The sequence below is a fragment of the Sorex fumeus genome, unplaced genomic scaffold (assembly GCF_029834395.1).
Source record: "Sorex fumeus unplaced genomic scaffold, SorFum_2.1 ptg000043l, whole genome shotgun sequence".
NCBI lineage: Eukaryota > Metazoa > Chordata > Mammalia > Eulipotyphla > Soricidae > Sorex > Sorex fumeus.
This window is the reverse complement of record NW_026606100.1, coordinates 1896644-1921675: the sequence shown is the minus strand read 5'-3', so window position 1 is coordinate 1921675 and position 25032 is coordinate 1896644.

The window sequence follows — 25032 nt, the reverse complement described above, 5'->3', positions numbered from 1 at the left end:
GACAATGGTCTTGTGGTCTTCTTTATAGAACTGCTCCAGCTCCATGTAGAACTTCTCAATTTCTCCTTCATCAAAATTGGATGTTGGTGCGTAGACAACGAAGACAGAAACTGCCAGCAGTAAGCCACATCTGTTCAAGTGTAATCCTCTGATTCATGTTGTTAGGCATTCAAATGAATCAATGTTTATGGCCAAGTTCATGTTGATAAGGGCACTGACACCACCGATGGCTCTTTTGTCACATGTTCAGAGGAAGAGTTCTTCTCCAGTGTCGAAAACAGCATGATGTTATTGATGCCTTCTCATCTCGGTCAGACCAATGATGTACTTGATCTTTCGCGCTTGCCCCATCAGGTCCTTGATGGATGCATTTGATGCCAGTGTACATGCATTGAAAGTACAGACAGTCATTTTTGTCCTTCATTTTGGCAGCCTAGTTTGGCCTTGAGATTTCATCAGCCTCTCCTTCCTCATCCTTCTTAATGCTGCTGTATTGGTGGCTCTTTCAGGGTCAGTAGAATGAGACCCATTGTATATACTGATTTTGGCATATCAAATACACCACGGATAGTTTGCCAAGCTCTGCTGTGCGGGTGGAATATTCTTGGTAGCTTGCCAGGCTCTCTGAAAGGGATAGAGGCTTTTAGGGTGGACTCTAATTGCCCTTGCAGGTGTTCCCATGGTTCAAACCATATTTTTCCTCTATCAAATATGGTGTGGTAATTTTGGAAGATGGGTATTAAGTGTCTTATGATGTATTGTGTGGCCACAAAGCGTCCTGGAGTGTGGCGGCGTCTGGGTAGTGGAAGTACTGGAGGTAGTGGAAGTCTGCCAATGAGGTATTTATCTGGTACCAGTAGGGTGGGTCTTCTGTGTGTAATACTTTGTTCACTGTAGGTTGGTGGAAGCAGACAGGGCAGGGTAGGGTGGGTCTTCTGGTTTTAATCCCTTGGTCCCCGGAGATAGGTGGGAGCAGGCAGAGGATCTCTGTTTCCCAGGTTCATTGAGCCTGGAGTCCAAGGCCACAGAGTTCTGTTTACCTGGTTCTGTGGGACTTCACTTGTGCGTGAGTCTTGGACAGAGTGTCGGAATGTGTCCTGGATCATGACGGCAGCTGGATAGTGGACATAGTATGTATATATAAATATATAAAATAATATTAATTTAAACAACATAGTCCTGGAATAGGAGAGACTCTCCAACCAATGGGTTAGAATTTAGTATCCATAGACAAATTCCCAGTTCTTTTGTCAACTAATTTTTTTTCCAAAGAGCTCAGTACATGAAAGAGAGTTGAATATAGCCGGTTTAACAAATGGTTAAACTGAATTACCACATATTAAAAATGAAGCTGGATCCATATCTCATATCTTACACAAAAGTAAAAAGAGGATTGAAGACCTTGAGATGAGAGCAGAATTCCTAAATTACACTGAGGAAAACACAGGCAGTACTCTTAAAGATTTGTACCACACAGGTGTTTTCAGTGATAAAACTCTATTGAAAAGGAAAAAGAAACAAAAATAGATAAATAGCACTACATTAAATTAGATAGCTTTTGCATGGCAAGAGAAACATAGGTTTAAAATGAAAGATACCTAACTGAACGAGAGGGAAATTTTGCTCTCAACACATCAGATAAAGGTTTCATATCAAAGCAATTAATATAAAGCACTCACAAATATAAACAAAAAATCTAAAAGTCTAACAAATATAGGAGAGGGAATGAACAGTCACTTCTCTGAAGAAGAGAAATGAATTGTCGATAAGCACATAAAAAATGTTCATTACCACTTATTATCAGGGAAACACATATCGAGATGACAATAAAGTATCATCTCACACAAGTGGGTGTGGCACCGATTAAACAAATAAGAAACAATCTATGGTGACAGGATGTGGTGAAAAAGAAACTCCAATTCACTGCTGGAAAAACTCTTGTCTGGGTCACTCCTGATTGAAAATAGTTTGGAAATTTCTCAGAAAAAAAAGAAAAGCAGAATAGAACTGCCATATGATCCAGCAACTCCATTTCTTTGTATCTAACCCCAAGACACAAAAACTTTCATGCAAAAAGACATGTATGTCATTATTCATTGTAGCACTTAGCACTTAGCACAATAGCTATGATGCAGAATTAACCCAGGTGTCCAATTACAAATGAATACATAATGAAGGTATTAATATACACAATGAAATACTATATAGCTGAAAGGAATGATAAAATTAGGCAGTTGGCTGCAACTTGAATATAACTGGAGGATATCATGTTAAGTAAAGACAGAACAAGTACCAGGTAATCTTATTTATCTGTGGTATATTGAACAAGAAAATGCAGGTACCAAGGGGGTGGGATTACCTGGATTACCCTGGATGATAGGCAATAATAAAGAGGAAATGGAGAAAGTAAATCAAGAAGTGGAAGTAAGACGGGGCAGACAATAGTTAACTGAGGCAAGGGCCAGGGATACTAGGGTAATAATAGTGCAGAGGTAAAGTATATTTATATGTCTGAACCTGAGCCTACAGAACAATAAGCATGGGACCCAAACTTCAATAGCTGAACTTTAAATGTGCCTTCCTACGAGGTAGATTGGGTGTAGTGAAAGAAAATCTAAGGACGTTGGAGGTGGGAAAGTCACACTGTTAGTGGGATTGGTGTTGTAATAATATATGCCCAAAGCTATTGTGAACAATTTTATAAATCACAGTCGCTTAATTTAAAAGAACTAATAATAAAAAATTAAAGTTTGATCTAATGAATGATTCAGAATCTTCCTTCATTAAGAGTGAATTGATTTCTTAAATATATGACCAAATGTATTTGTTAAATGTGTACATTTCACCACAAAGATGCATATTTCTTATATATTATTTTATTTTATTTTATTTTTTATTAGTGAGACACCATGAGGTACAGTTGAAGACATACAAACTTTCGTGCTTGGATTTCAGTTATACAATGATCTAGTACCCATCACTCCACCAGTGCCCATTCTCCACCACCAATGATCAGAGTAGCCCCCCAACCCCCACCCCATTCCCCCAACCCCACCCCACCTCTGTGACAGAGCATTCCTTTTTGTTCTCTCTTTCCTCTAGGGTGTTGTAGTTTGCAATAGAGGTATTGAGTGGCCATCGTATTTGGTTTATAGACTACTTTCAGCACGCATCTTGCATCCCAAGGGAGTCCTCCAAACATCCTTTACTTGGTGTTCCCTTCTCTATCTGAGCTGCCTTTTCCCCAAGCACGTGATGCCGGCTTCCAAACCGTGGAGCAGACTTCCTGGTATTTATGTCAACTATTCTTGGGTGTTTAACTCTCATTCTGTTACTTTATATTCCCCAGATGAGTCCAATTTTTCTATGTCTGTCCTTCTTTCTGGCTCATTTCACTTAGCATGATATTTTCATGTAGAATCACTTGTATGTAAATTTTATGACTTCATCTTTTCTAATAGCTGCATAGCATAGCATTCCATTGTGTAGATGTACCAAAGTATCTTTAATCAGTCACCTGTTCTCAGGCGCTCAGGTTATTTCCAAATTTTGGCTATTGTGAACAGTGAAGCAATGAAAATAGAAGTGCAGATGTCCTTTCGACTATATTTTTTTTATAATTTTTTGCCTCTCCAGAATATATTCCCAGGAGTAGTGTTGCTGGGTCAAATGGGAGCTCAACTTGTAATTTTTTGAGAATTGCCCATACTGTTTTTCAAAAGGGCTGAACCAGTCGGCATCCCCAACAACAGTGAAGGAGAGTCCCTTTCTTGCCACATCCGTGTCAACACAGGGTGCTTTTGTTCTTTTGGATGTGGGCCAGTCTCTGTGGTGTGAGATGATATCTCATTGTTGTTTTGATTTGCATCTCCCTGATAATTAGTGATGTAGAGCATTTTCTCATGTGCCCCTTAGCCATTCGGATTTCTTTTTTGAGGAAGTTTCTGTTCATTTTGTCGCTGCGTTTTTTGATGGGTTTGGATGTTTTCTTCCTGTGGAGTTCAACCAGTGCTTGGTATATCCTTGATATCAACCCCTTATCAGATAGGTATTGGGTGAATATCCTTTCCTATTCTGTAGACTGTCTTTGTAGTTTAGTCACTGTTTCTTTTGAGGTGCAGAAGCTTCTTAGTTTAAGATAGTCCCATTTGTCTATCTCTATTTTCACTTGCTTGGCCAGTAGCGTTTCAACTTTGAAGATACCGTTCAATGTCGTGGAGGGTTTTGCCAACCTTGCCTTCAATGTACCTTATGGATTCCGGTCTGATGTTGAGATCATTAATCCATTTTGATCTTACTTTTGTACATGGTGTTAGGTAGAGATCTGAGCCCAGTTTTTTGCATGTAGCTGTCCAGTTTTGCTAGCACAATTTGTTAAAGAGGTTTTCCTTGCTCCACTTTACATTTCTTGCTCCCTTACCAAAGATTAAGTGATCATACATTTGGGGGGAGGTGTCAGTATATTCAACCCTGTTCCATTGGTGTTTGTCTCTGCCTTTGTTCCAGTACCATGCTGTTTTAATTATTACTGCTTTGTAGTATAGTTTGAGTTTGGGGAGGTTGATTTCTTCATTATATCACCAAAAAAATATAAAAATCATATGATCATATCAACAGATGCAGAGAAAGCATTTGACATGATCCAGCACCCATTTATGATGAAACTCCTCACCAAAATGGCTATAGAAGGGACTTTCCTCAGTAAGGTTAAAACCATCTACCACAAGCCTATGGCAAGCATCATCCTCAATGGGGAAAAACTAAGAGCCTTCCCTTTAAGATCAGGAACGAGATAAGGATGCCCACTCTCTCCACTGCTGTTTCATATAATACTGGAAGTACTTGCAATAGTTGTTAGGCAAGAAAAAGATATTAAGGGCATTCAAGTAGGAAAGGAAGAAATCAAGCTGTCCCTATTCGCAGATGATATGATATTATACTTAGAGAATCCTGAAACATCTACCAAGAAACTCCTAGAAACAATAGACTTGTATAGTAAAGTGGCAGGCTATAAAATCAATATCCAAAAGTCCATGGCCTTCCTATATGCAAACAGTGAGAGAGAAGGAAGTGACATGAAAAAAAAATCCTGTTCACAATTGTGCCCTAGAAAATTAAGTACCTAAGAATCAGCTTAAGTAAGGATGTAAAAGACCTGTACAAAGAAAACTACAAGACACTACTTCAGGAACTAAAAGAGGACATGAGAAAATGGAAAGATGGATCGGGAGAATTAACATTGTCAAAATGGCAATACTCCCCAAAGCATTGTACAAATTCAATGTGATCCCTATAAGGATACCCATGGCATTCTTCAAAGAAATGGAGCAAACACTCCTTGAAATTCATATGGAACAATAATAATTCATATGGAACAAAAATAGCTAAAGCAATTCTTGGGAAAAAATCCTTGATATATTTTAAAAGCTGATATGTCACCAAGGAAATTTAAATTGCAGAAACAACTAAGGTTTAGAAATGGGAAGTTTTGGGGTTTGGTTGCTACTGTGATGTTTCAACATGAGCACATCTTCGTGTTATTATCAGAGCTCAGAAGAAAGTAGTAACATTTGGAGTAAATAGTTCCCACGTAAATAGGAGTTGCAATTCTTTTTGTGAATTATAGTAAACAGGGTGAGATTTTTGAAAGGATAAGGAAAAACAGATGACTCACTATCTTAAATAGAATGTCACATATTTCTCATATTCTAAAAGGCTGTTTATAGAATTGTGTGTTATAATGATAGATTATAGAATGTGCATTTTAATCTACTGGCTAACACTTTTCTGAAAATGTTCAGATTGCATAAAAATACATTTTAAAATTATATATTTATTTCATGCAAAATGCAAGTGCTTTTCTTAGCTCTGCTTTTGTGCTTTCTGCTAGACTGTTTCTTTGATTTTGTCAACTTGGATGATATGAAAATTGGAAAGATAAATGTTTATTAATGTTATATTAGGTATCTTCATAGGTTTATAAATTGGTAGAAGCTAGAAACAGTTATAAATACAAAATAACAAAAATGGTTCTTATATTTATATCGCATCATATAATTAAAATTATTTTAATTGTATATTTGGTCATAGTTAATACTTAGTATGTTACTGTATATAAGATATTTTCTGATTGTCAAATAAGGAAAATGAGCCTCACCACAGTTACATAATTGTAATTGTAGAAGTCTACACTCTGAAAAATAATCCCAAATTTTATGTAGCTTCAAAATTAATAAAATTCTTTAATGGCTATATAATTAGACTAAATATAAAAACAAGTGACGAAACAACTTGGAAAAACATGACTTCATCATCTTAGTATATGGATGCATCTTTGTATTTAGTTTCAAGTTCCAGGGAATGAAACAATGATGGTAGGTCACCTGTTATCTGTCAAGTCTTGAAATAAACCTTTTAAAAATAGATCATTTAAGAATATACAGGGTCTAAAAAGTTACTAGCTTTTTCAAATGATACAGTAATAGGTGGCAAAGTTGTTATTGAAACATTAGTCTGATTATTACGTTCTCTTAATTAATTTATTGATTTTATTATCATAATTTTTTATTAATTGAAATATCCTGAGTCAAAGTTGCAGCCATTTTCTAATATCTACAACATGCAAACCTTAACCACTGTCTAGAAATGTTGATTTGACCACTCTAACCCAATCACTCTTTCGAATAGATAATGTTCCTTTAAAAATTTCTCTTCAATTTAAGAATTTAGAGAATGCTGAAAATTTATCATCTCTAATTATACTTCTGAAATCAATACTTAGTCAATCAAAAAAATACTTAAATCAAACATTTTTCTGTGTTTCCCCACCCGATAAATTGTTTTATTAATTGAAATCAAAGACTTTTGAACAAAACTTTAGACAAAGTTTTGTCTAAAACAAAACCTAATAAAATTTCTCAGGTTTCCATTCAACTCAGAGATAATCTCTATATGCATATGTATCTCATATCCTATTCCTGTTTTCTTAGAACAGGAGAAGAGCTCTAAAAATGTAAACATATATGGTAACTGAAAGTATCTAATGAGGGTGAACCATTGGCCTTAGAATGCCAAGGGAGAAATGGGTCAGGGGAAATGAGGAGGACATTGCATGTAAAATTTATATTATGCAACCCTGTGGTGGAGTTTCAGGACACTTCAGTGGGGGTAAGATTGAGTACCAGTAACACAAAAGCCATAAATGTAAACACTACTGTAAACATGGAACAGTTAATTTTTAAGAAGTTCTTTCCCTGTGGTGGTAGAGGGGAAGGGGACTTTAACACATTAGTGGAGAAACATTGACAGTGGTACTGTATGAGGAGAAGGAGCTTTTAAGTTTACCTGAAACTTGATTAAAAACAGTACTTTAAGTCTTGGTGCCTAAATTAAAAGTCAGTTAAAACAGTAAATTTTATTCTATTTTTCTTTATTGTAGCACTGTTATTTACAAAGATATCATGATTAAATTTAAAAGAAAGGGCTGGAGAGATAGCACAGCGGGTAGGGCGTTTGCCTTGCACGCGGCCGACCTGGTTCGATTCCCAGCATCCCATATGGTCCCCAGAGCACGGCCAGGAGTAACTCCTGAGTGCAGAGCCAGGAGTAACCCCTGCACACCGCCTGGTGTGAGCCAAAAAGCAAAAAAAAAAAATTTAAAAGAAAACTTTGGGATAAGAATATTAAAATTTGAATTCTAGCTTCATTTAAATATAACTTTGTAAAAATATTATTTCTTTTAAATGATTTTCCTCTCCAAAACTGGACTATAATTTCTCATATAAACATAAAATAAAATATTTATTTTAACACGGTAAATAGATAATTCGAATTTAGTCTGTGCTAAATGTAGTACAGGCAAGATAGACAATGATGCATACCTGAAACTTACATTTTGCAATCCAGTATATTTTTAAACTACTGAATTTGGGGCTGGAGAGTACAGTAAGTAGGGTGTTTGTCTTGGATATAGTTGACCAAGGTTTTATTCCTGACATCCCATATGTTTCCCAAGGATTTTGGAGCAGAGCAAGGAGTAAACCCTGAGCACAGCCAGGTGTGTTCCATACACAAATTTTGAAAATACTGAATTTTTGATAGACTTTGAAACACTTTGAAAGCAAAGTGTTCATGATGGACATTTTTTTGGCTCACTTAAAAGACAGGAATCAAATCAGAACCTAATATATATGATGAACATACTCTCCCACTAACCTGACATCCAAGACCCCAAACTATTTTCTTGATATATGAAAATGATAAATCGTCAAAATCCAAGTTTCCTGGATGTTATATATACACACGTGCTTATTTGAGGCTGGCATTACATATGCGCTGGAATGATAGCACAGCTAGGGGCTTGCATGTGGCTGACCCAGGTTCAATTCCTCCATCCCTCTCGGAGAGCCCGGCACGCTACCGAGAGTGTCCCGCCCACACAGCAGAGCCTGGAAGCTCCCCGTGGCTATTCAATATGCCAAAAACAGTAACAACAAGTCTCACAAGGGAGACATTACTGGAGCCTACTCTAGCATATCAGTGAACAATGGGAGAACAGTGCTACAGTGCTATGGTAAATAAAAAATAACTAAAAATAACAATTCATATTTCCAGTGACCTCTGTAAGAAAGACAAAATATTTGGTTTAAAGTAAGAATAAGTATAAAATATTTTAAGCTATATATGATGTAGGAAACAGTTACGCCAGAATTAAAAATCTAAAAGTAGAAGTTACTACAACGTTTTCATATTATGCAAACCTGTGTGGTTATAGCTTATCAAGTCTTACTCATGTTTAGTTAGATAAGGTATTTTTTCTAAGAAAAATCTTCCTTATTGAAAGTTTTATTATAATATTTCTTTATCTAAAGACTCTTAACGTATTTTAAATAATAAAATATAATCAATTATTAAATGACAATGTGGTCACAAAAGCCATTATAAATAAAAATATCAGTATGAAAAAAAATTAAGCTACTATATGATCAGAATTTGCCATTGTGGTTACCCTAAGTATTTTTTCTCAATTAGCTCAACACTTTTAAGTAGCACAATTTTCTCTTTTTGCTTTACCACAAAATTGGACCTATTATTTTATTACTAAACCATTAGTGACTGTCAAAATTGCAAGTTGGGCATAGAATAGACTGAACTTACATTACCTACTAGATTTTGCTATTGCAGAGTGAATTCTTTTAACAGAAGCGAGTTTGAAAAATAGACAGTGGTTGAATAAAATAAATAAAGAATAGAAAATATCAGCATTCTCTTGCCAAAACTGGATGGCTACATGCAAAAAAATGGGCTCAGAACTCTGCCTAACACCATGTAAAAAAGTAAGACCAAAATGAATTAAAGACCTCAACATCATACCGGAAACCATAAGGTACATTGAAGACAAAGTTGGCAAAACCCTCCATGACATTGAAGCTAATGGTATCTTCAAAGATGTCACGCCACTGGCCAAGCAAGTAAAAGCAGAGATAGATAAATGGGACTATCATAAACTAAGAAGCTACTGCAACTCAAAAGAAACAGTGACCAAAATACAAAAGACAGTCTAAAGAATGGGAAAGGATATTTATCGAATACACATCTGACAAGGGGTTGATATCAAGGATATACCAAGCACTGATTGAACTCCACGGAAAAAAACACCCAACCCCATAAAAAATGGGGCAATTAAATGAACAGAAATTTTGTCAAAAAAGAAATCCGAATGGCTAAAAAGCACATGAGAAAATGCTCTACATCTTTAATCATCAGGGAGATGCAGATCAAAACCACAATGAGATACCATCTCACACCTCAGAGACTGGCCCACATCTAAAAGAATGAAAGCAACCGATGCTGGTGCGGATGTGGCGAGAAAAGGGACGCTCCTTCACTGTTGGTGGGAATGCCGACTGGTTCAGCCCTTTTGGAAAACAGTATGGATGATCCTCAAAAAATTAGAAATTGAGCTCCCATTTGACTCAACAATACCACTCCTGGGAATATATCCCAGAGAGGCAAAAATGTATAGTCGAAGTGACATCTGCACTTGTTTGTTCATTGCAGCACTTTTTACAATAGCCAGAGTCTGGAAAAAACCTGAGTGCCTGAGAACAGATGACTGGTTAAAGAAACTTTGGTACTCTTTCTATGTCTATCCCTCTCTTTCTGACTCATTTCGCTTAGCATGATACTTTCCATATTGTACCACTTGTATGTAAATTTCATGACTTCATCTTTTCTAACAGCTACATAGTACTCCATTGTGTAGATGTACCAAAGATTGCATTCATCTGGGGGACATAAAGTAACAAAGTATGAGATTAATACCCAAGAATAGCTGAGATCAGCACCAGGAGGATTACTCCATAACTTAGAGGCCAGCCGGGTATCCTAGAGGAAAGGGCAGTTCAGATAGAGAAGGGAGCACCAAATAAAGGATGTTTGGAGGATTCTCCCAGGAGGGGAGATGCATGTCGAAAGTAGACTATGGACTGAACATGTTTGCCACTCAATGCCTCTTTTGCAGACGACAACACCCAAAAGGAGAGAGAGAACACAGGGGATTGCCCTGCCACAGAGACAGGGGGGATGGGGGGATGGGGGTGGGGGGATATTATCCATGGTGGTAGAAAATGGGCACTGGTGGAGGGATGGGTATCTGATCATTGTATAATCGAAACCCAAGCACAAAGAATTGTAAATCTACAACTGTAAAAAAAATAAATAAATAAAATAAAGGGAAAAAATTTTAAAAAAAACTTTGGTACATCTACACAATGGAGTACTATGTAGCTGTTAGAAAAGATGAAATCATGAAATTTACATACAAGTGGTACTACATGGAAAGTATCATGCTAAGCGAAATGAGTCATAAAGAGACGGATAGACATAAAAAGTTTGCATTCATCTGGGGAACATAAAGTAACAAAATAGGAGATTAATACCCAAGAATAGCCCAGATCAGTGCCAGGAGGATTAGTCCATAGCTTAGAGGACAGCCGGGCATTCTAGGGGAAAGGGCAGCTCAGATAGAGATGGGAGCACCAAATAAAGCGTGTTTGGAGGATCCTCCCAGGATGGGACATGCATGTTGAAAGTAGACTATGGACCGAACATGATTGCCACTCAATGCCTCTTTTGCAGACGACAACACCCAAAAGGAGAGAGAGAACAAAAGGGAATGCTCTGCCACAGAGGCAGGGTGGGCTGGGGGGGATGGGGGTGGGAGGGATACTGGGATCCATGGTGATGGAAAACGGGCACTGGTGGAGGGATGGGTATTTGACCATTGTATAATAGAAACCCAAGCACAAAAATTTGTAAGTCTGCAACTGTACCTCATGGTGTTTCACTAATAATAATTATTAAAAAAAAAGAAAATATCAGCATTTTCAAATTTTTCCTAAAGAAAAAATCATTCTTTACTTACCTTGAAATAACAAAAATCTCCAAAGGTAATAACAGTAAATACATGTAAACTAGAAATCCTCATTACTTTAAGTGATATATTAAGCATAAAATTTAGAAAATTGCTAATATTTCAGCTGGAGGAAGAGAATAGGCTTCTCGGAATAAAGTTTGTATATATATGTATATATATATATGTATGTATGTATATCACTGTCACTGTCCTCTGTCCACTGTCCACTATTGCTCATCGATTTTCTTGAGCAGGTCCAGTAACCTCTTCATCGTGAGACTTTGTTGTTACTGTGTTTGGCATATCGAATACATCACGGGTAGCTTGCCAGGTTTTGCTGTGCAGGCGAGATACTCTCGGTCGCTTGCCGGGCTCTCCGAGAGGGGCAGAGGAATTGAACTCGGGTCGGCCATGTTGGCTGCATGCAAGGCAAATGCCCTATGCGCTGTGCTATCGCTCCAGCCCATATATATATATATATATATATATATATATATATATATATATATATATCTGGCAGACCTCCACTACCTCCCCTACCTCCACTACCCAGCCGCCACCACACTCCAGGACATTTTCCAAACCGGCCACAAAACACATCATAAAACACGTAATACAAGATTGCTGCACCATATTTGATGGGGTTCAAATATGGCTTGACTTATAATAACACCTGCAAGGATGATTAGAGGCTGCCCTAAAAGCCTTTATTCCTCTCACAGAGTCTGGCAAGCTACTGAGAGTGTCTCGCTCGCATGGCAGAGCCTGGCAAGCTATTCTTGGTGGATTAGATAGCCAAAACCAGTAAATACAATGAGTCTCATTCCCCTGACCCTGAAAGAGAACCAACATGGCAGCATAAAGAAGGATGAGGAAGGAGAGGCTGATAAAATCTCAAGGCGAAACTAGGCTGCCGAAATGAAGAAGGACAAAAATGACTGTCTGTACATTCAATGCATGTATGCTGGCATCAAATGCATCCTTCGAGGACCTGATGGTACAAGTACAAAAGATCAAGTATGACATCATTAGTCTGACTGAGACGAGAAGGCATCAATAATATCATGCTGTTGTTGACACTGGAGAACTATTCCTTGGAACATGTGACAAAAGAGGCATCAGTGGTGTCAGTGTCCTTGTCAACACGAATTTGGCCATAAGCATTGATTCATTTGAATGCCTAACAACCCGAATCAGACAATTACACTTGAATAGATGTGCTCCTGGAGTGTGGCGACGGCTGGGTAGTGGAAGTAGTGTCGAGAGTGGAAATCTGCCAGATAAATACCAGTGGGGTATTTATCTGGGTAGGGTGGGTCTCCTGTGCACAATTCGATCCCTGGGTGGTTGATGGAAGCAGACAGGGCAGGGTAGGGTGGGGCTCCTGATTAGAATCCCTTTGTCACCTGTGGTGGTGGGAGCAAGCAGAGAAGCTCTGTCCCTGGGTCCGCCGAGCCTGGAGTCCAAGGTCTCAGAGAGTTCCACTTATCTTGTTCTGTGGGTCTTCAGTTGTCGCCACACTCCAGGACACTTTCCGGACCCGCGCGGCAGCTCTGGCCGAGACCCACGCACAACTGAAGACCCACAGAACAAGATAAGTGGAACTCTCTGAGACCTTGGACTCCAGGCTCGGCGGACCCAGGGACAGAGCTTCTCTGCTTGCTCCCACCACCACAGGTGACAAAGGGATTCTAATCAGGAGCCCCACCCTACCCTGCCCTGTCTGCTTCCATCAACCACCCAGGGATCGAATTGTGCACAGGAGACCCACCCTACCCAGATAAATACCCCACTGGCAGATTTCCACTCTCGACACTACTTCCACTACCCAGCCGTCGCCACACTCCAGGATGCTTTCCGGACCCGCGCGGCCGCTTGCGGCCGCGCGACACATCATAAGACACTAGATACCCATCTTCTGGAACTGTCGTACCATATTTGATAGGGTTCAAATATGGTAACACCTACAAGGGTGATTAGAGGTCACCCCAAAAGCCTCTATACCTCTCGGAAAGACTGGCAAGCTACCGAGAGTATTTCGCCCGCACGGAAGAGCCTGGCAAGCTATCCGCTGTGTATTCGATATGCCAAAACCAGTAACTACAACTGGTCTCATTCACCTGACCCTGAAGGCTTCACCGACATGGCAGCACTGAGAAGGATGAGAAAGGAGAGGCCGACAAAATCTCAAGGCCGACCTAGGCTGCCACAACGAAGGAAGACAAAAATGATCGTCTGTACTTTCAATGCACGTACGCTAGCATCAGATGCATCCATCGAGGACCTGATGGTACAATCGCGAATGATCAAGTACGACATCATTGGTCTGACCGAGACAAGAAGGCACGAATCTCACCATGCCGTTTTCGACACTGGAGAAGAATTGTTCCTCGGAACATGCGATAAAAGAGGTGTTGGAGGCATCGGTGTCCTTGTCAACCCAAACTTGGCCAAGAGCATTGATTCATTCGAATGCCTAACAACCCGAATCGGACGTTTACATTTGAATAGATGTGGCTCACTGCCTGCAGTTTCTATCTTCGTTGTCTACGCACCAACATCTCATTATGATGAAAGAGAAATCGAGAAGTTCTACATGGAGCTAGAGAAGTTCTATAAAGAAGACCACACCTTCTACAAGATCATTGTGGGTGATTTTAATGCCAAGATAGGACCGAGAAGATCAGCTGAAGAACTTCACATCGGGACCCATGGCCTAGAATGGAACGAACAGGGTGAGAGACTGTCTGAGTTCATCATGTCGACCAAGACCATTCATGGTAACTCACAGTTCCAGAAGGCAGAATCTAAACGATGGACATGGGAGTCTCCCGGTGGACGATTCCACAACGAAATAGACCACATCATATTCAATCGACGGTTTTGCCTGACTGATGTCGCTGTTGTCCCAAAATTTCGAACGGGATCGGACCACCGTCTCCTTCGTGCAAAATTCTACTTCACAGAGCGGGGAGAAAGGGCTGCAAAGTTCAAAAAGAGAACTCCCAGAACGACCACCAACTGGGAACTCTTTGGTACTATTGCGGCAACATGGGAAGATGCCATTGTTGACAACATTGACGAGGAATACGATCGACTGGTTCAGCACCTCCATGAATGTGCGAGGAACGCCAAGAGAGAGATAGCCACAAAAAGTCGCCTATCTTCGAAAACTCTTGAGCTAATTCACCAGCGTGGTTTGGCGCATGCCTCAGGCAACCGCAAGCTAACGTCCGAGCTTGCAAATCAGTGCAGAGATGCGATCAAGGAAAACCTCAAAGAGAGAAGAGCAGAAGTACTGGTAGATGCGGCAGAAGCCGGGAAAAGTATTCGTAACGCCCGCCTGTCCTTCGCCAACTATAAGACCAAGATGACTGCCCTCCGACGTCCTGATGGATCCATCACATCCTCCAGAACGGCAATGGAGAAGATTATCCATGACTTCTACTCAAATCTCTTCGATAGCCATGTCCACTTGCCGACATACCAAATTCCACAGGATGGGTATGTCGTTCCTAACGTTCTCCCTTCCGAAATCCGACACGCCATTTCGTTGGTAAAGAAGCAAACAGCACCCGGCCCAGACAAGGTCAGACCTGAACACCTGAAGAACCTGCCGTCAGTACTCATCAATACACTGGCTCGGCTCTTCACTCGCTACCTGTCTGAATGCAAGGTTCCGTCCCAATGGAAAACCAGCAGGACCGTACTACTGTTCAAGAAGGGAGACATCCATGACATTGGCAACTATCGCCCGATCTGCCTACTGTCTGTCATCTACAAGCTGTTCACTCGAGTCATCCTGAATAGGATTGGCAGAACACTAGATGAAGGACAACGATGCGAGCAAGCAGGGTTCCGCAAAGGATTCAGCACCATCGACCATATCCACACGGTAACCAAGCTCATTGAGGTTTCTCGGGAGTTCAAGATGCCGCTCTGCTTAACGTTCATTGATTTAAAGAAGGCCTTTGATTCTGTTGAGACGGAAGCGGTCATTGAAGCCCTAGCCAATCAGGGCATTCAAGCCCAATACATCAGGATCCTCCGTGAGCTGTATTGCGGATTCACTACCAGGATCTCACCATTCTACAAAGAAGTGACCGTTGATGTCAAGAGAGGGGTGCGGCAGGGTGATACCATTTCACCGAAACTCTTCAGTGCCACCCTCGAGAACATCATGCGACGACTGGAATGGGAAGGAATGGGAGTGAAGATAGATGGTCGGCAACTACACCACCTCCGCTTTGCTGATGACATTGTTTTAATAACACCAAACATCAGCCAAGCGGCACAAATGCTGGCCGACTTTGACCGTGAGTGTGGAAAGGGAGGACTACAGCTGAATCTTACGAAGACAATGTTTATGAGAAACAGCCTTGTTCCTGACGCCCCATTCGCTCTCAATGGAACGACCATCTCCGAATGCAACAGCTATGTGTACCTAGGTCGAGAGGTCAACATGACAAATGACCTGGCACCCGAGCTGCGCAGGAGGAAGAGAGCGGCTTGGAACGCCTTCAAGAACTTCGAAGAAATAGCTAAGAGGACGAAGAACATCCGGCTCCGGGCACATCTCTTTGATTCCACTGTTCTTCCTGCATTAACATATGCCTCAGAGACCTGGGCCCTACGCAAACAAGATGAGAACGCCATTCAGGTCTCCCGAAGAAGAATAGAAAGAGCTATGCTTGGAATATCACGTTTCACTCAAATGAGAGAACGAATCCGGAGTTCTGACATCCGTCGACGATCAAGGATCAGGGACGCTGTCTCATATGCCAAGGTGTCGAAAATCAGATGGGCTGGTCACGTAATGAAATTTAAAGACGACCGTTGGACTAGAGCTGTTACTGATTGGATTCCACGGGATGTCAAGAGACCGCGTGGCCGCCCACCTACCAGATGGTCAGACTTCTTTGTCAAGATCATGAACGATCGGTTTGAGGCCCTCCATGTTCCCGGAGCGAAGAGATGCCATTGGGCTACACTAGCACGCGACAGGGACAAATGGAGACGTTACTGGCGCCCACTCGAGCAAATCGACGACTAACGGGAAGTTAAGTGATTAAGTGAAGATGTGCTCACTGTCGGCAGTTTCTATCTTCATTGTCTACGCACAAGCATCCAATTTTGGTTTTGTTTTTTTTTCTTTTAAAATTTATTTATTTACTAATTTTTTAAAAAAATTTTTAATAGTGAGACATCATGAGGTACAGTTGCAGACTTACACATTTTTGTGCTTGGGTTTCAATTATACAATGGTCAAATACCCATCCCTCCACCAGTGCCCATTTCCCACCACCACGGATCCCAGTATCCCTCCCACCCCCATCCCCCTCATCCCACCCTATCTCTTTGGCAGAGCATTCCCCTCTGTTCTCTCTCTCCTTTTGGGTGTTGTGGTTTGCAAAAGAAACATTGAGTGTCAATCATGTTTGATCTATAGTCTATTTTCAGCATGCTTCTCCCATCCTAGAAGGATCCTCCCAACACCTTTATTTGGTGTTCTCCTCTTTATCTGAGCTCCCTTTTCCCCTAGTATGTGTGGTTGGCCTCCAGGTCTTGGAGTAAAATTCCTGGTACTAACATCCAATTTTGATGAAGGAGAAATTAAGAAATTCTACATGGAGCTGGGGAAGTTCTGTAAAGAAGACAAAAAGATCATTGTCAAGATCATTGTCTGTGATTTTAATGCCAAGATAGGACCGAGAAGATCAGCCGAAGAACTCCACATTGGGACCCATGACCTAGAATGGAACAAAGAGGGTGAGAGACTGTCAAAGTTCATTGTTTCGACCAAGACTATCCATGGAACTCACAATTCCAGAAGGCCAAATCTAAACGTTGGACATGGGAGTCTCCCAGTGGATAGTTCCATAACGAAATTGACCACATCATATTCAATCGACGGTTTTGCCTGACTGATGTTGCTGTTGTCACAAAATTTCAAATGGGATTGAACTACCGTCTCCTTTGTGAAAAATTCTACTTCATGAGAAAAATTCTACTTCATGAAGCGGGGAGACGGGGCTTCAAAGTTTAAGAAGAAAACTCCCAGAACGACCACCAACTGGGAGCACTTTGGCACAATTGCAGCAACATGAGAAGATGCCGTCATTGACAACATTGACAAAGAATATGATCGACTGGTTCAGCACCTCTATGATTATATGAAGAATGCCAATTGAGATAGCCACAAAAAGATGCCTGTCTTCAAAAACTCTTGAGCTCATTCGCTAAAGTGGATTGGTGCAAGCCTCAGGAACTGTAAGCGAATGTCCAAGCTCACAAAGCAGTGCAGAGAAGTGATAAAGAAAGACCTCAAAGAGAGAAGAGCAGCAGAGCTGGCATATGGGACAGAAGCTGAGAAAAGCATTCATAATGCCTGCTTGTCCTTTGCCAAATACATGACTACCCTCCAACATTCTGATGGATCTATCACATCTTCCAAAAGGAAAATGGAGATTATCCATGACTTCTACTCAGATCTCTTTGATAGCCATGTCCATCTGTCCACATACCAAATTCCGCAGGATGGACATGTCATTCCCAACGTTTTCCCTTCCGAAATTTGACATGCCATTTCATCAGTAAAGAAACAAACAGCACCCTGCCCAGACAAGGTCAGACCCAAACACCTGAAGAACCTGCCGTCAGTACTCATCAATACAGTGACTCAGCTCTTCACAAGCTACCTATCTGAATGCAAGTTTCCATCCCAATGGAAAACCAGCAAGACTGCACTACTGTACAGTAAGGGAGACATTCAAGACATTGGCAACTGTCGCCCAATCTGCCTGCTGTCTATCATCTACTCGCTCTTCACTTCAGTCATCCTTAATAGAATTGGCAGAACACTAGATGAAGGACAACGATGTGAGCAAGCCAGTTTCCAAAAAGGATTCAGCACGATCGACCATATCCACATGATAACCAATCTCATTGAGATTTCTTGGGAGTTCAAGATGCCGCTCTGTCTAACATTCATTGATTTAAAGAAAACCTTTGAGACTGAAGCAATCATCGAAACGCTAGGATGCTTCGTGAGTTGTATTGAAGATTCACTACCAGGATCTCACCATTCCACAGGGAGGTGATCATTGACGTCAAGAGAGGGGTTCGGCAGGGTGATACCATTTCACTAAAACTCTTCAGTGCCACCCTCGAGGACGTCATATGATGGCTGGAATGGGAAGAAATGGGAGTAAAGATAGACGGTCGGCAACTACACTGCCTCTGCTTCACTGATGACATCGTTCTAAGAACACCAAACATCAGCCATGCGGCCCGACTTTGACTGTGAGTGTGAAAGGTTGGACTACAGCTAAATCTCACGAAGACAATGTTTTTGAGAAATGGACTCGTTCCTGATGTTCCATTCGCTCTCAATTGAATGAACATCTCTGAATGCAACAGTTTTGTGTACCTAGGCCAAGAAGTCAACATGATGAATGACCTGGCACTGAGTTGTGCAGGAGGAAGAGAACAGCTTGAAACGCCTTCAAGAGTGTCGAAGAAACAGCTAAGAGGATGAAGAATCTCAGGCTATGGGCACATCTCTTCAATTCCACGGTTCTTCCTGCATTAACATACGCCTCAAAGACCTGGGCTGTATGAAAATAGGATTAGAACGTTATTTGGGTCTCCCAAAGAGGAATTGAAAGCCCTATGTTTGAAGTATCATGCTTCACTCAAATGAGAGAAAGAATCCAGAGTTCCAACCTCCTTTGATGATCAAGAAGCAAGGATGCTGTCTTATTTGCCAAGGCATTGAAAATCAGATGGGCTAGACACGTAATAAAATTTGGAGATGACCGCTGGATTAGAGCCACTACCGACTGGATTCCATGGGATGTCAAAAGATTGTGTGCTGCCCACCTATGAGATGGTCAGACTTCTTAGTCAAGACCTTAACAATTAGTTTGAAGCTGTTCGTGTTCCTAGAATGAGCAGACGCCATTGGACTATACTCGCATGCGACAGGGATGAATGAAGACGTTACTGGTTCCCTCTTGAGTAAATCAATGAGTAACAGAATGTCAAGTGATCAAGCATATATATAACATATATATAAATTATTTATAAGCATGATATAATATATATATATAACTACTTGGTTCTAAACCTGGTAAACCTAGTAGTTACCAATATAAAGAGCTAAGAAGTGAAGTTATTTTTTATTAGTTTAGGTACATAGTTAAATAACTAATCAATGAATCAATAAGAGCCCAAATCACATGTATTGCCTGATTTCTATTACAAAAGCTGTAGAAGCATTCATTTTAAGGCATAAGATGTGTACGAAAGTTTATATTAAAATGTAAAAATACAACCCCATCAAAAAATGGGGCGATGAAATGAACAGAAACTTTCTCAAAGAAGAAATCAGAATGGAAAAAAGCACATGAGAAAATGCTCTACATCATTAATCATCAGGGAGATGCAGATCAAAACCACAATGAGGTATCACCTCACACCACAGAGACTGGCCCATATCCACAAGAACAAAAGCAACCAGTGCTGGCGCGGATGTGGTGAGAAAGGGACACTCCTTCACTGTTGGTGGGAATGCCGACTTGTTCAGCCCTTCTGGAAAACAGCATGGATGATTCTCAAAAAACTAGAAATTGAGCTCCCATTTGACCCAGCAATACCACTCCTGGGAATATATCTCAGAGAGGCAAAAAAGTATAGCCGAAGTGACATCTGCAATTGTCTGTTTATTGCAGCACTCTTTACAATAGCCAGAATCTGGAAAAAACCTGAGTGCCCGAGAACAGATGACTGGTTGAAGAAACTCTGGCACATTTACACAATGGAGTACTATGTAGCTGTTAGAAAAGACGAAGTCATGAAGTTTACATACAAGTGGTACTACATGGAAAGTATCATGTTAAGCGAAATGACTCAGAAAGAAAGGGATAGACATAGAAAGATTGCATTCATCTGGGGAACATAAAGTAACAAAATAGGAAACTAACACCCAAGTATGGCAAAGATTAGTACCAGGTATTTTACTCAATGACCCGGAGGACAACCACACATGTTAGGGGAAGGGGGCGCTCAGAAAGAGAAGGGAACACCAGGTGAAGGGTGTTAGGCGGATCCACCCATGATGGGAGAGCATGCTGAGGGTAGACTGTCGACCAAGCATGGTTGCCACTTGATGCCTCTTTTGCCGACCATGGCACCCAAAAGGAGAGAGAGGGAAATGCCCTGCCACAGAGGCAGGGTGGGATAGGGACTGGGCGGGGGAGGGGATGCTGGGATCCGAGGTGGTGGGAAATGTGCACTGGTGGAGGGATGGGTGTTTGATCATTGTATAATCGAAACCCAAGCACAAAAATGTGTAAGTCTACAACTGTACCTCATGGTGCCTCACTATTAAAAAATAAATATAAAAAAATAAAATAAAATGTAAAAATAGTGAATTAAAATATGGAATATTAAAGTATGTGCAATGTCAATATGTAAACTATAGAGAGGCCTATTAAAGTATATGAAAGACAACTTGAGATCTCTTTATGTCAATCTTGTGGAATTCTTACCCTATCTCCATCAGTTAATCAATGTGAAAAATAAATGTAACACTCTTTCATTTCTGCAGGGAGAATAAAGTACTGTTTAACCTATTTTCTATCTCTCAGTTAATAAAGTCCTGGATCATTTTCTCCTATTCACATACTCCCCACGGGAACAGAAGTAGATAGAAGATAAAACCTATGCATTAGATTGACTGGCTCATCCTTGATCATTAGCCAGGTAACGTGAAAAAAAGTATCATTAAAACTACTTTTAATTTGCTAGTTTATAGTTTTCTGAAACCTCTCGTGACCCTGAATTTGAGAGCCATAATAACTCTTATGCTGAATAATCATAATTCCCACCAATTAGCCTTCCAAATATTCTCTTGGAAATAGTTATTTGCTTCTATAATGGACTCATTGCCACTTCAGCTATTAAATTCTAAGTCAAAAAATAATGTGTTATAGATTATATTGTGAGATGTTGGTTTTCTACTTACTGAGTCAAATCTAAGAATACAAGTTTTCACATTTTTTGCTCTACTATTCTCAGCATTAATCCATGATTAAAAGCAGTTAACTCATTTATATGTGGTATTTAGTGTATCTTGTTTTTGGGGGGCAACACAAGTATCCAGGCTGGAGCAATAGCAATACAGGGGGTAGGGCATTTGTCTTGCATGTGGTCAACCCAGGTTTGATTCCTTTGTCCCTCTCAGAGAGACCAGCATGCTACCAAGAATATCCCGCCCACATGGCAGAGCCTGGCAAGCTCCCTGTGGTGTATTTGATATGACAGAAACAGTAACAACAAGTCTCACAATGAAGACATTACTGGTGCCCACTTGAGTAAATCGATGAACAATGGAAGTACAGTGCTACAGTGCTACAGTGCTATTTATAGTATCTGGATGAGGATGTGCAATGGCTTAAAAGTGGTGGGGGTGAGGTGGGGAAGAGGGTACCTAGATTATCCATGGCCCCAGGAATATAAAAGGAATTAAAGTATTTTTGGTGGTGTTAAGGAACAGTTTCTGTGGAGCTAAATATTTAAGCCAGAAAGTCAACAACAGTGAAATCATGAGACCTAAACTTTAATAAATAAATTTAAAAGATACCTTCCCAGATGGTAGGCTGGAACTGGAGGACTGTGTGTAGGAGAGGGAACCTGAGAACACTGGTGGAGTGAAGCTGACACCAGTGGCAGGATCGGTGGTGGAAGGTTGTATGTCAAAAATCCAACTCTAAATAACATAACTCTTGGGGCTTTAATAAAATAAAATTTGGGGGTGGGTAAAAGAAGAAAAAAATTAAATAGCTACTTCAAATTTTATAATTGCTTTCAATATGGTGTAAAGGAAGCAAAGAGTTGGAGAAAGATAGAAAGAGTTAGTACTGACCAGTATGATTTGTCATAAGCACTTTTTACTACCCTGAAACAAAGTGGACAACTGGGATTTCTGTTAAGGTAATGACACACTTAAGTGATTTTTATATTATCAGGGACCAATAATGCCAAATATCACAACTCTTATTTCCGTTTAAATTGAGAATTCTTAGTGGATTTAATGAAGTTCTTCTGAATTGTATATGTGTGTTTAGAGATCCTAAAACAGACCAAATATTTTCAGTTTATCATAATTTAAATTTGTATTTACTTTTCTCAGTCATTTTAGCTCCGACCTCTTATCCAAACTAAAACCAGTACAAGAAAATCTGCTAAAATTTTTCTGTTGATTAATTCAAGTGCTCCATGAATAGAGCCTTCATGCACTGAACAAGACTCATAATAGGCCATATCACTTGATCACTTGACATCTGGTTACTGATCAATTTGCTCGAATGGGCACCAGTAACGTCTCCATTCGTCACTGCTGCGTGCTGTTATAGCCCAATAGCGTCCACTCGATCTAGGAACATGAAGAGTCTCAAACCAATTGTTCAGGGTCTTGATGAAGAAGTCTGACCATCTTGTAGGTGGTGACGACATCCGTGGAATCCAGTTGGTAATGGCTCTAGTCCAGCGGTTGTCTCCAATCACATTACATGTCTCAAAAACATTGTCTTCGTGATATTCAGTTGTAGTCTGACCTTTTCACACTCACAGTCAAAGTAGGCCAGCATTTGTGCCACTTGGCTAATGTTTGGTGTTATTAGAACAATGTCATCACCGAGGCAGAGGTGGTGTAGTTGCCAATCGTCTATCTTCATTCCCATTTCTTCCCATTCCAGTCATTGTATGACGTTCTCGAGGGTGGCACTGAACAGTTTTGGTGAAATGGAATCACCCTGCCCAACTCCTCTCTTGACATGGATGATCACTTCCTTGTAGAATGGTTAAGATCCTGGTGCTGAATCCACAATACAGCTCAAGCAGGATTCTGATGTATTGAGTTTGAACACCCTGTTTGTGTAAGGCTTCGATGACCACATTAGTGTCAACGGAATCAAAGGCCTTCTTTAAATCAATGAACATTAGACAGAGCGGCATCTTGAACTACCAAGAAACCTCAATGACAGACAACAGGTAGATTGGGCGATAGTTGCCAATGTCATGGATGTCTCCCTTCTTGTACAATACTATAGTCTTGCTGGTTTTCCATTGGGACAGAACCTTGCATTAATACAGGTAGCATGTGAAGAGCCGAGCCACTGATGAGTACTGATGGCAGGTTCTCCAGTTATTCGGGTCTGACCTTGTCTGGGCCAGGTGCTGTTTGCTTTTTACTGATAAAATGGCATGTCAGATTTTGGAAGGGAGAACATTGGGATCGACATATCCATTCCATTCATGTGGAATTTGGTATGTGCACAGATGGACGTGGCTATCGAAGAGATCTGAGTAGAAGTCATAGATAATCTTCTCCATTGCCTTTCTGTAAGTTGTGATAGATCCATTAGGACATTGGAGGGTAGTCATCTTGGTCTTGTTGTTGGTGAAGGATAAGCAGGTGTTGCGAATGCTTTTCCCAGCTTCTGCTGCATCTGCCAGTACTGCTGCTCTTCTCTCTTTGAGGTCTTCCTTGGTCACTTCTCTGCACTACTTTTTGAGCTTGGATGTTTGCTTGCAGTTGTCTGAGGCTTGCACCAAGCCACATTAGCAAATGAGCTCAAGAATTTTTGAAGACAAGCGTCTTTTTGTCGCTATCTCTCTCTCAGCATTATTCGCACAATCATGGAGGTGCTGAACCAGTCGATTGTATTCTTCATCAATGGTGTCAACATCGGCATCTTCCCGTGTTGCCAAATACTGCCAAAGAGCTCCCAGTTGGTGGTCGTTCTGGGAGATCTCTTTTTAAACTTTGCAGCCCTTTTTCCCTGCTTCGTGAACTAGAATTTTGCACGAAGGAGATTGTGGTCCAGTCCTGTTCAGAATTTTGGGACAACGGCGACTACGGTCAGGCAAAACCATTGATTGAATATGACATGGTCAATTTCGTTTTGGAACCGTCCACTTGAAAGACTCCCATGTGCAACGTTTAGAATTAGCCTTCTGGAACTGTGAGTTACCATGGATGATCTTGGTCGACATGATGAAACAGTCTCTCACTCTGTTTGTTCCATTCTAGGCCATGGGTCCCAATGTGGAGTTCTTCCGCTGATCTTCTCGGTCTTACCTTGGTATTAAAATCACTGACAATGATCTTGTAGAAGGTATGGTCTTCTTTACAGAACTTCTCTAGCTCCATGTAGAACTTCTAAATTTCTCCTTCATCAAAATTGGATGTTGGTGCGTAGACAACGAAGATAGAATCTGCTGGCAGTGAGCCACATCTATTCAAGTGTAATCATCTGATTCAGGTTGTTAGGCATTTGAATGAATCAATGCTTATGGCCAAGTTGGTGTTGACAAGGACACCGACACCACTCACACCTCTTTTGTCGCATGTTCCAAGGAACAGTTCTTCTCCAGTGTCAATAACGGCGTGATGTCATTGATGCCTTCTCGTCTCGGTCAGACCAATGATGTTGTACATGATCTTTTGTGCTTTTACATCAGGTCCTCAATAGATGTATGCGATGCCTGCATACGTGCATTGAAAGTAGACAGTCATTTTTGTCCTTCTTTGTTTTGGCAGCCTAGTTCAG